The sequence below is a fragment of the Suricata suricatta genome, chromosome 9 (assembly GCF_006229205.1).
Source record: "Suricata suricatta isolate VVHF042 chromosome 9, meerkat_22Aug2017_6uvM2_HiC, whole genome shotgun sequence".
Classification (NCBI taxonomy): domain Eukaryota; kingdom Metazoa; phylum Chordata; class Mammalia; order Carnivora; family Herpestidae; genus Suricata; species Suricata suricatta.
This window is the reverse complement of record NC_043708.1, coordinates 42,346,399-42,356,319: the sequence shown is the minus strand read 5'-3', so window position 1 is coordinate 42,356,319 and position 9,921 is coordinate 42,346,399.

Genomic DNA, 9,921 nt, shown 5'->3' with positions numbered 1-9,921 from the left:
GACTTAGAGCCACCCAGGCGCCCCAACGATGAACTTCAGCTCAGTACTTGTTTGTCCATTTGGTGCTGTTGGCCTGATTGGAGAAGAAAAATACCCAGAGTATAGGCCTTTATTCTTACACTTTAATGTCAGTGACCTTGTTTTTAGAGAAGATCATATTTGTCCATTTAAGAGAACAAGATAAAAGAGAAAAGGATAAAATATACAAGAAAAAGGAGGTGAGAAATTTCTGGATCAAACACTTTGTAGCATTTGGCATCATTTAAGATCTCTTTTTTATCCATATATCCACTTAGAGGTATGTTATCTTATGAAGATGAGATACTGCACATGCTGGTTTGTATCCCGTTCCTCTTTTAGTCTCTTTTTCTGCTTAAAATTATTAAATTCTTATTGTAAAAAAAGATGCTAATGCTTAAGAATATGTGAGGTAGGATGTGGAAGTCTCTAGGGAACAGCATTTTAATAGTTTGGTATATGTTCTGATTTTCTCTATACTGTTTTTAAACTTAATGTTTTCACTTAATGTATCTTGGACTGCATAGCTTTCTAACTGATGTTGGTGGGGTCATGACATTTTTGGTATACAGAGCTTCTTTTCTTTGGATTATTGGGGTCAAAGATGTTCACTGATGACCTGTCTTGTAAGCATTTCTCTGATTTTGCATCTTGTGCAATATTTTGGGGTCATCTCTCTCCACTGACTATCCCAGCCCTCTTCAGAATTCTCCTGCTTTGACATCATGACACTGCTGTCCATCCTGCCACCAACCTAGCCATCTCCTTCATTCTGCGAATATTCTCTTTGAACCAAAAGATCCTTCCCATTTCTTGATCTCTCATCCAGGGTCCCACTCTGGCTTCTCAGCTTGCTTCTCCCCTTCTCTTTGCCCTCGTTCTGGTTTAGTTCTTCCCTCCCCTCTCTGAGGCTTCTAGAAGGGCTGCACACCTCCTCCAATTACAGTTCTTACTCTTACAATGATCCCTAATGAGGAATCTGCTTATATTAGTTGTGTAGGACTCTTGTAATAGAGTATCACAAACTGGGTAGTTTAAAGCCACAGAAACTTATTTGCTATTAGTCCTGGGGACCAGGAATCTGAAATCAAATGTCAGCAGGCTTATATCTTCTTTGAAGGCTCTTAGGGGAGAAATCTCCTTGCCTCTTCTGGCTTTCGGTGCTTGCTAGAAGTCCTTGGTGTTTCTTGGTTTGTACCTGCATGACTCCTGTGTCTTCACATGGTCTCCTACTCTTTGTGTGTCTGTATCCAAAGTTCTTTCTGTTTGTAAGGACACCAGACATTGGATTAGGGCCACCTTGACCTTGTATGACTTAACCTTAACTTGGTAAATAGAGCAGCAAAGACCATATTTCCAAATAAGGTCACATAGCAGGGTATCAGGTGAACATGAGTTGGGGGAGGACACTATTCAGCCTAGTAATACTGCTTTAGATCCATATCATCACGTCTCTTTTTGACATTTCCTTGTGGATGTACCACCAGAGTCTTCAGCTCAACATATCAAAAAATGAGGTCATCACCTTACTAGTCCTCTAAGGAGCTCTGGCAAGAAGCAGCTAAATAAATTCAAAGTTATCAAGAAAGATTCCTTGAAATTTAAGTTTTACATGCAATTTTGAAGTACATTGTGCTTTGAGGTTGTGTTTCTACCAGTATGAAGCTATTACACATTGTAAAACATTTGGATATTATAATCTCATCCTTTTTAGTTAATGTTTTCCTGTAAATATCATTTTATATGTGTATAAATGCATATATATGTGCATTTATATGATATATAATTTATTATATATAGTATGATGCATTAATATAGTAGATCAGATATATAATTTACAAGTAGTTAAATGCATATGCCTGTATTAGGGTGTGTGCATAGAGGTTTTTTCTTAATGAATGGAGTATGTGATCAAGGGTTTGAGAACAATGGTCTGCAGAGTCAGGTTCATTTTCCTTAGCACTGCATGTTATTTTTTTGCAAGATTTTATTTTTTTGGAGCAGTTATAGATTCATAGCAAAACTGAAAGAAAGGTAACAGATTTCCTCCGGACTCTCTGCCCCTACACATGCATACACTCTCCCCTTGTCAACATCCCACACCAGAACAATACATATGTTGCAACTGCTGAGCCTGCACTGACCCACCTTATAACCACCCAGAGCCCACAATTTACCTTAGTGCTCTGTTGTATATGCTCTGTGGGTTTGGACAAGTGCATAATGGCATGTCTCTATGATTTTTGTATGGCACAGAGTAATCTCACTGCCCTAAAATCCACTGTGCTTCACTTAATTGTTTCTCACTCCTCTCAACCCCTGGCAGCCAATACTCCTTTTACTGTCGCCAAAGTTTCACATTTTCTGGAATGTCTTCTCTCCAAGGTGAGGTAAAGCCCATCTCCTCCCTGAATCTGTCTGTATCTTCAGTTACTCTGTCATTCCCTCCTCTCCTCTCACTCATGTGGTTTTTCACATCACTGTTCAGCTTCTCCTCTAGGACAGGCATTGTTGTTGGCTCTGTGTGTGTGTGTGTGTGTGTGTGTGTGTGTGTGTGTGTGTCTCCCCACTTTGCACTAGCTGGGAAGATCCCTGAGGATGGAACCTGTGACTGTCCCTCATTCTTGGTCACCCACATCTCCCCTCCTCTATTCCAATAAAGCACTTAATATTTATTCAGTACATTTTTGCAGCATTGAGTTTTATTCAAAAGTTCTCAAATGAATGACATTTTATATTTAAGCATGGTCTACATTTCCTATAAAAAAATTGGAAATCATTAGTAAGTGAGGAAATGATAAAATCCAGCAGTTAGAACACTGTTTCTAATCTGAGGCCCCCCCCTTTCTTTCTCCCCAGGACCATTAGTAGGTAAGTTCTCTCAGTACCTGAACATGGCAGAAGAGCAGGGCACAGAATCTCAGATGAGACAAGGAAATAGAAATGGAATGTTTTTGATTCTGGTCCTTTGTTACAAAATCCTGGTTTAAGAACAGTGTTTCCCAACTTGCCAATAGCAATAGTCACTTCCCTTAGCTAGAAAATAGTTTTCTTTCCGTTTTTTTTTCCCAGTTCTCTAAGACTTATATATATTTCATCCATTTTTAGCTTTCTTTTTTTTTTTTTGGCAAAAGAAAAGCTTTTCTTTAACTGGGTATGAATAAGTTGCAAATGTAAAATGCAAAAGGAATGAGCTTTTGTAGTCAATAGAACTTACGTTTAGACTCATCTAAGAAATGGCTACTGCGGTGAGCAGTGTGTGACCGCTGGGCCTATGGCTTACTTTTCTGTCTACTTCAGTAGTTCCGAAGGCTGTCTAGAATGACATTTATTGTTTATACTGGGCTGCACATAAAAACCAGACAAAAAGGTAATTTTCAACCACATCTCTCTTATAGTATGTTTAAGCAAATATAAGAACATACATATGTATCATATAAAAATAATAAAAAAATAATATTCAGTTTTGGCTAAGTGGTGGAACAAATTATGCCCTCATCCCCTGTTGGCAGGAATTTGGATTGGTATAATGCTTCTGGAAAGCAGTTTGGCAAAATGGATCAGAAGCTCATAAAATGTGTTTAACCTTTGATCTAACAATTCCATTCTTAGCAATATATTCTAAAGATATTATTACAGTTTTGGACAAAGATTTAAAGCAAGTATGTTCATTGCAGCATTGTTTATACTAGTGATAAAAATTTGGAAATGACCTCCATGTCCAATAATAGGAAATGGGTAAAACAAATTATGTTTTTCCCATATGATGAAATAGTTAGAGGCCAGTACAAATTGAATTGTAGATGAATTTTTAAGATACAACGTATTTCTAAGTTAATTAAGCAGGCTATAAACAACATGTTCAGTTTGATTACAATTTGTTATAAAAATGTGTGTAACTTTGATTTTCTAGCTTCTTAGTCTCAAGAGGTTACACTTCCTTTTTTTTTTTTTCATTGAGAGAGAGGGAGCAAGTGAGGGAGGGTGGAGAAAGGGAGAGAGAGAGAATGTCATGAGGGACAAAGAGAGAGAGAAAGAGAGAGAAAAGGGGCTCACCCAGAAGTGGGGCTTGTGCTCATCCAATTTGGGACTCAAAACTCACGAACCGTGAGATCTTGACCTGAGCTGAAGTCAGGTGCTTAACTGACTGAGCCACCCAGGTACCCAGAGGCTATACTTGTTTTTAATATTTATATCCTGTGTCCGAAGCCGCCATCTAGCTTGACTGTAAGAGGTTTGCTCTTTCTTCTAGAAGATTCCCTTGCTTGTTCTCTCATCACTTCTTCTGGCATTTCACTCCTTTGCAGGTCACCTGTTGCTCTCTTGATGCCGGCTTCTCCAGGTTAATACCTCTCTCCTTTGACACTTTGCAGAATCACGGACAACAATGAGTTCCCTGTAGTTCCCCAAACACAGGTAAGACTAAGCTGTGATGCTCAGTACAGTTTTCCTGAGTGCTGAAAAGTATGTTTGCTTCCAGAAAACTTGCACTTGGGTCAGTCTCACCCAGGTATCCATGTGTCCTATATTGATTTTGTCTCTCCTGTTCTACTGATCACCATTTTGCAAGGCCTAACTCTCACTCCTCTCTCAAGAGGGTTTTTAAGCTTGTGTTCTTAAATTTATGTCCCCTCCCAGGAACTTTTGCCACCAATACTTCTGAGACTCTGGAGAGGGGAAAACTATTTTCCTAAAAGGAAACAAAATTTGTACAAATTAATTCCATCCACATGGAGCATAATAACATTTAAATTATTATACTTAGTGATTTAACTTAGTGTCTGCAGCCTCCCATTTCAGATGGGCTCTTATAATTGAATGACTGAAAAGGCTATGAAAGGGACCCTTTCCTCTATTCTCCCTACTCTCCCAAAAAAAGGGGACAGTTTGGCTCAAAAAATACCAGCTGCCACTCTGGAATGGAAACATTTCTTATAGTACTAAAAGGAGATATTGTACTTCTGCCTTATGCCTTTGCTTTTTACCAACAGTGCTTAAGGAATTCAGTTTCTACTAGAATGAATATATATATATACATATATATAATGAATATATATGTATATATATACATATATGTGTGTGTGTATATATATACATATATACACATATATATAATATATATATGTATATATATATATATATATGGGTATAGAAATCCTTTGAAAAGATTACCCTAAATTATAAACAGTAATGATCTTTACATAAGGGTATATTAGTTATCTATTGCTGTGTTATAGATTACCATAAAACTTAGCTTTAAACAACAAACACTTATTATCTCATCATTTCTGTGGATTAGGAATCTAGATGTGGCTTTGTTGGGTGTCCTCGGGTTCAGGGTCTCTCATAAGGCTACAGAACAGGTGATGGCAGGGCCTTAATCATCTCAAGTGTCAACTGGAGAAGAGTGTGTGTGTGTGTGTGTGTGTGTGTGTGTGTGTGTGTGTGTGAGAGAGAGAGAGAGAGAGGGGGAGGGAGGGAGGGAGGGAAGGAGGGAGGGAGAGGAGAGGAGAGAGAAAGAGAGAGAGAAGTCATAGTCTTTTGGTAGCCTAATGTGTCAAGGTCCCTAAGACCCCCTCCCATCCCCAGGTTTGATGATTCCCTAGGAGGGCTCACAGGACTCAGCACATAGTTGTATTCTCTATAGTCATAGCATATAGACTATGATTTATTACAGTGAAAAGATGCAAAGCAAAACCAGCAAAGGGAAAGGTGCATGAGGTAAAATTTGGAGGAAACCAGGTACAAGCTTCCAAGAGTCCTCTCCTCATGGAGTCATCAGGGAAAACTGAATTTCCCCAGCAGTGAGTTGTGACAACATGTATGAAGTATTGTCTACCAGGGATCCTCATTAGTGACTCAAGGGTTTTAGCAGGGGTTGGTGGCATAGGCACCCTCTGTCTGGCATGTATCAAAATTCCAGACTCCCAGAGGGGAGACTGGTGCTTAGCAGAAGCCATATTGTTTGCACAAACAGTTTAGGTACAGTGGGCCCTTCTTATCAGGGAATGGTGGGAAAACTCCTGAAATCCAAGTTCCCAGACTTCAGCCAAGGGACAACCTTTATAAGCAGGCCTTCCTAAGGATGACAGTCTCAATCCTGCTATGCTAACTCTTTTTTGCACACCTCATCTCAGAGGTGATATCCAAGAATTTTCTGTATCAGGTTCATTGGATGTGAGTCCCGAGGTCTAGCCCACAGGCAAGGGGAGGGGATTTCACAAGGACGTAACTATCAGGATGAAAGATCATCAGGACGAAAGATTATCGGGGGCCATCTGAGAGACTCCTGCCTTACAGGGGATGACTTTTGCCTTCCCTTTCGGTATTTTCTATATTCTCTCTAAGGGCATTAGTATTTTTATAGTAAGAAAATTCTAGTTGAAAAATGTGACAAATTGTAAATGCAGCAGTATGTACTGCTGGTGGAAGAAGAAAGTGTTTCTCGGAAGAAAACTGAGATTTCTGTAGGCCCCATCCATGCTCCTGGGTGTGGATTCTTATGGCCTAATAACTCTTGTTGATGTTGGAGATGGGGAAGTTACCTGGGAGGAAAATGTTTCTAGTTGTATTTAGAAGAATAAATGTAGGGCTGAAAAAGAGCTTAGTGTTTTAGCAACAGCAGCAGCAGCAGGAGAGCTCGAGTGGACAATCATTTGTTCGTTGAAGGGGCAGGATGTGGAGTCTAGCTGGGAAGCCTCACCAGACTCCAGGAAGCTTCAGACCAAGGCCAGTAGTACACCATGAAGTATCTGGCAAGAGACGCTGCAGGTCTTTGGTAAATGCATGAAATGTAGGGCCAAGGAGAGGGGGTGTGTGGACGCCGGAGCAGGGCACTTGCCGCCTAGGCTGGGGGTGACCGTGTTCTTGCTGCTTCTCTGGGGAGAAGAGATGACGGGAACTTCTTGTCTCTTCTGCGCTCAGGAATTCAGAGAGGAAGGGAGCCTGGTTGAACCTATCACAGAATGAGTCAGAGTCATCAGCTGGTCTGTTACCCATGGTGGAAAAGATGCCCAGTAATCTGAGGTGGACAATCTCACAGGGATCCAGGGTTATCCCTGCTATCAGCCATCCAGAAACCCATTAGGACAGCACCTGGGGCAGGAGTAGGCAGTTAGTGAGAGAGAAAGATATGTACAAATGTAGAAATGTATTCTGGAGACTACTTAGAGGCCTCCTCCAGCATCCATGATCCCCCAAATCTGCTCTTTTTTCACACATGTTAATTAAGATATTCTAGCATAATATTTTTATTATCATCATCACCATCATTATTTATTTGGTTTCCTTCCACCATAAGATAAGCTCTGTGAGGGCAGGGATTTTGTTTGTTTTGTGTCTAGCATATAACAAGCACTCAGTATATGTGGTAGAATTGAATACAAAAACACATCGATGCTAGGACTTCATGTTCTCTGCCTTGCTTCTGTTGCATAGTGGTATTTAAATAAAACTGCATATGTTTGCCTTTCAACTTAGTGGATTTCATCTGTCGAACTCTGTGAACTTTAATGCAGATCTGCCAATATTATGCCAACTGAAAGAAGCCAGATACAAAAGGCCACACAGTGCGGGATTCCGTTTATGTGACATGTCCAGGGTAGGCAAGTCCGCAGAGACAGAAAGTAGCTTAGTGGTCGCCAGGGGCTGCAGAGAGGAGAGAACAGGGAGTGAGTGTTAATGGGTGTGGGGTTTCTCTCTTAGGGTGATGAAAATGTTCTGGAATTAGACAGTGGTTATAGTTGTACTACTTTGTGAATATACTAAAACCCACCAAATCGTACACTTTAAAAGTGGCATGGGAATTTTATGTCAACAAAGCTGCTGTTTAAGAAATACAGATTTACCATTAATTTCTCATGAGGCGGGGGTGGCTGTTCCTTTTATTGCATTTCCACGGATAAATAAAACAAGACTTAGGAACAGTGCAGTGTGACACAAATGGAGTGGATATTGGAGTCAGACACACCCAGATCAGTGTATGACTCCTTACCAGCGTATAACCTTAGGCAAGTTACCGTTCTGACCTCTGGTAGCCTCCTTTCCCTTCTTGGAAAAGTGGGTATACTAACACACAGACGTAGGACCGTGTGAAGGTCAACTGCATTAACTCATGAAAAATGCCCAGCACTGGGCTTGACAGCCTGACAATGAGCTTGGTTCTTTTTCCTTTCTTCTACCTCAGAAGACCTGCAAAGTGCCCAGGTGAGTGGCAGAGCAAGTAATTAGAATCTGATTACTGAGGTAGGATCCATTTTGTCACATCCAAAATGATGAATCTGCCTCTTGAAGCCCATCTGTCTGTGGTGGGTTCAGCATCGCTGTGCACATTATGTGCCCTGGAAAATCACTGTCCCTCGATCTCTTTTCTCATCAAATTCAGAACAAAAGTTCTGTCAATATCCGTGAGCATTCCCAACAGGGTCTCTTCACTGCTCTGGAGATAGGTGTTGTCCCTGGCCTTTCTGAGAAGGAAGGAGGCAGGGAGACAGAGCTCCTTCCATGGTTTCCTGTTTGTGGGGTGGTTTGCCAGCATCTCCCCTTCATGCAGGGTGCCCGGTAAATGTTAGCCATCAGTTCTCTGGGACATACCAAAGTACCGATTTATAGTGCATGCCCGTTTCCATGTGTAAATACTTTCTCCAGGGCTGACTTCAAGCTACTACCAGTGTGCTGTCAGTGAACGTGGAATTGGGAGAGAGACCCCTCATCGGTGTGCTCAGATTGGGGGGGATGGGCTCCAGCAGATCACCGCCTTTACAGGGCAGTTCTACCATCACGGCTCCAGGCAGCTTCTCCACATGACCACCCAAGGAAGGGGTTTTCTCCCATGAAATTTCACAGCATGACACATCTGTGGTGCCTCTTGCTCCTTGAGGACTCAGCATCTAAGGCTCAACACTGTGAGCCTGAAGGGAGGGTTAGGAATCTGCACGGGACCTTAGTGGAGAGTGGGGGTAGGGGTGATGAGGAGTCCAGGTTAAGTCTGTCTGGAAGGTGCGCTTTTTGGACCATATGTGAAATTGTTTTGGACTCAGCACATCCGGGCCACTCAGAAAGCCTCATACACTAACACTGGTAGCCTAATTGGAATTGAGTGCATGCATATTTGACAAGGTCAGAGTCACACAACTAATGTCTCAGGATTATAGAATGCACATTAAAGAGAAAGGCAAAGGTATCTGGTAAGTTGGCAGCATTACAAACAGATGCTTTGCAAACCCAAACTAATGAAACTCTCACTTCTCCAGGGGGTGACCCATCTCCTATTGGGTAGCAGGTTACTGATGAATATGTTCCTGGAAGCAAAGCAATATTGATGAAGGTGATTATGGAAATAATCTAGAATTCTGGGGCTGTTGAGAGTTTGTGGGATGCTACATGTTGGTGCAGGAGTATGCTGTTTTTTGGCATGAGAGTAATGGCTGGGCTCGAACTCTTCTAATGAGGGACAGTGGATTAGTTAGAGCAACCTAACTGCTATAGAAAACTCTGGCGATTTAATACAAACATGCTGTTTCTTAGGACGTTCTTCTGGTTGGCTAAAAGTAGGTCGGCTCTACCTCCCACAGGCATTCATGGTCCAGGTTGGCAGAGGCTCTGTGGTCTTGTCAGTGCATGGCTCCCAGCGTTTCCCTGCTGTCAATACCCAGCCAGGAAATGGGAGAAGGACAGATACATAAAGAAAGCATGCTTGCTTTCAATCACATCCATTGCACTCACATTCCTCGATGAGCGCCCTTTGGCATGAGGAACAACTTCTAGAACTAGGTGAGCGTTTATTAAAGACCCTCTGCCTTTACGACAAGTTCTTCAATTTTTAGATCACTAAGTAGGTCCTGGCTGGGCTGCTACTGCTCACGAACAACTGTGTGCTGTGGAGGGGAGCAAAATCTTCGGTGG